General features: G+C 44.7%; 1 pseudogene; it reads right to left on the reverse strand.

Annotated features, from left to right (window-relative positions):
* The window catches only part of LOC108282504, a 12,211-nt pseudogene extending 10,756 nt beyond the window's left edge, over nucleotides 1-1,455 (reverse strand).
* Between the last annotated feature and the right edge of the window lie 1,697 nt (nucleotides 1,456-3,152).

Genomic DNA, 3,152 nt, shown 5'->3' on the forward strand with positions numbered 1-3,152 from the left:
AGTTTCTTATTACCTATCTTCTGAAGTCTGATTCTGTCATTTCATCACACTCCTTCTCCATCCAGCCTTGTTCCCTTGCTGGTGAGGAGTTGTGATCCCTTTTAGGAGGAGAGGTGTTCTGGTTTCGGGTGTTTTCATCCTTTTTGCTCTGGTTTCTTCCCACCTTTGTGGGTTTATACACCTGTTGTCTTTGTAGTTACTGACTTTCGGATTGAGTCTCTGAGTGAACTTCCAGTTTGTGGATGCTGAATTTACTTCTTTTTCTTAACTTTCCTTCTAACAGTCTGGCCACTTTGCTGTAGGACTGCTGAGGTCCACTCCAGGCCCTGCTTGCCGGGGGATCACCTGCAACAGCTGCAGAACAGTAAGGGGTGCTACCAGTTTCCTCTTCTGCTATCTTCGTTCCAGAAGGATGCTCACCAAATATCAGTCTGTTCTCTCCTTTATGAGGTGACTCTTTGGATATACGGGGGTCAGGGAGGTGCTTGAGGAGACAGTCTGTCCTTTATTGGAGCTCAAGTCCTGAGCTGTGAGCTCCGTTGTTCATTCAGAGTTGCTGGGCAGGTATGTTTAGGTCTGCTGCAGCAGAACTCATAAATTCCCCCTTTTTTTTTTCCTCAGGTGCTCTGTCCCAGGGAGTTAGAGCTTTATTTATCAGTTTCCATTGTGCTGCTGCCTTTTTTTTTTCTTTCAGGGCTGCCCTGCCCAGTGAGGAGGCAGACTAGTCACTGTCTGCCTGCAGAGGCTTTGCTGAGCTGCTCTGGGCTCCACCCAGCTGCCCTGTGATCTTCCCTGCAGTCCTGTTTATATGGGTGTAGTTAGAACTGCCTTGGCAATGGTGGCCCGCCTCTGTTATGGCAGACTCTCTCTGTAGTGGCCAGTTGCCTCGGCAATGGGGGGTTGCCTCAGCGATGGTCAGACTGCCTCTGTAGTGGTGGAGTGTCTCAGTAATGGTGGATGCCCCTCCCCCACAGAGCCAGACCATCCTGGGTTCAGCTGTGCTTGCTGTGAAACTCTCAACCCAGAGCATTTTCAATTACTGGGTTTTTTGGGGGGTGGGGTGTTGGGGAGTGGGATCAGCCGAGCCTTATCACCTGGCTCCCTGACTCAGAGTCTTTTTTTTTTTTTTAAGTTGAACGGTCGACTCTCTCCTATGTGTTCCAGTCGCCTGTTGAAAAGGCACCGGGATCCCCCGTGCCGTGACTCACTGAGCCGGCTGAAACAGCAGCGCTGAGATTCCTGGTGGTTTTTTTTGCCTAGGAATCTCCTGACCTTGCTCACTATTTCAGATGAATGGGTGACTCTGCCATCCTGGGGCTTCAATCGCCAGCTAAGAGGGTACCCGGACCAGTGTCTTTTGTATGAAGAACTGCCACGCCAGGGTGCAGGCAAAGCAGCCATGTGGGCCAAAACAGCCCTGCCGGCCGAAACAGCCCCGCCGGCCGAAACAGCCATGCTGGCCACCCATGAGGCTCCTCTGCCTGGGAATCTCCTGGTCTGTGGGCAATAAAAATCCACCTGGAAATGTGACATCCACTCACCCTCTGCACTTTCACTGGGAGCTGCAATCCTGAGCTGTTCCTAGTCGGCCATCTTCCCTCGATCCCATTTTTCTTAAATATTATATCGTTATCTTAAAAATATAATGAGCCAACTAGACTTTCATTGGCAGCTACCTTCTGTAGGTCTATCATCCCACAATTCCTCTCTCCGAAATAAGAGGACTGTGTAATATATTGAATAATTTTAAGAAATAACAGAATAATATTTTGAGATGTTAACTGACATTGGTTTGTTCAGGTTTCCTTGTGTTTGTTGCCTCCATACTCTCAACAGGTGGGCAGTAGTGATAGATTTCTGCATGTCTTACCCTAGCCAGGAATAAATAGCCACATCCTTCAACTTAGTTATTGAAAACTGACTAAACAGATAACTTACTGAAAACAAAAACATTTCTTATTTATAACTGTAGTTATTGTAATAGAGAAAGTCATTTGGATTCCAAGATCCAGAGCTTATAGACCTGACACATAGTATTTTATTTAAAACAACAAAAACCAAAAAGCAGAGTATGGGAGATATGAGGTGATGATATGAGAGTTGTTTTACCATCATAGAACCAGGCAAGAGAGAAATATTTCCTGAACTTCAACAATGAGTTTGAAGAAGGTTGTAAAATAGGGCCAAAAATTAAAACCTCGGCTTGGATCTCTGTGCTCCTTTCATTTCCATGTCTGCCACCTGTGTGGTTTAAACCTCCATTAAGGGTGGGAAGAAGAAAGTAAAAATTGCTGATGTATAAATTCTCATCTAGCTCTTTTGAAATAGACAGCCTCCCCAAATGAGGTGATTACAAAGTGATTCATTTTCTCTGATAATAAAAAATAATCTGAAAAGTAGTCAGAGTTGGAAAAAAATATTTAAGGATGCTATAAATTGTGTTATATCTATACAAGAGTGCCAGGTCAAAAGAATATCTAGAATAGTGATATAAGGAGCTCTGTGGATCCCCTTTCTAGTAAAACAATAATAACTTGTAATAATTATTAAAAATAATATTTTAATATCTGGATGCCTAAGGTCATACAGCAAATGGAGAAATGTTTATTCAAGGAAATCTGCTAAGACATGGCAAGAACAGCAAGAGTCAATAACATTTGAGCCATAATCTGCTACTCATGACTTCCCAGCTCAAAGTGATGGACACTCTACTCCAGGCATGTGTATCCAAGAAGATGCAGCTCTCTTTTACCCCAGATCCCAATCTGAGGTTTTGATATTCCCCTAAGAAGAACAGGCCACCACTATTTTCTCCGTACCCTTAGCTCCAAGTTGCAAGAGCCCTATTCATGGCAAGACCAGTAGACATTCTGAGGGTTCCCTTTCTCCACCAAGTTCTCACTTATAGAGAAGAAGTCCAACACCAGACATGATAGACCAAGAATGCAAGAGCCTAATCATGCTTTCCCATCTGTGTATGCCAGATGTTCCACTACAGGAGAAAAAAAGACAAGAATACCAGCAGCTACTACCATTGACCAGTACCCTACACACAGAACAGGGGCCATTATATGAGAAGTACTCTGCTCTCCTTGCACCCACACTCTGAAGCAGTGGCATCTATGTCCTCCCCATGGCGGGGAGAGAAAGGT

Source organism: Cebus imitator, unplaced genomic scaffold (assembly GCF_001604975.1).
Source record: "Cebus imitator isolate Cc_AM_T3 unplaced genomic scaffold, Cebus_imitator-1.0 Scaffold242, whole genome shotgun sequence".
NCBI lineage: Eukaryota > Metazoa > Chordata > Mammalia > Primates > Cebidae > Cebus > Cebus imitator.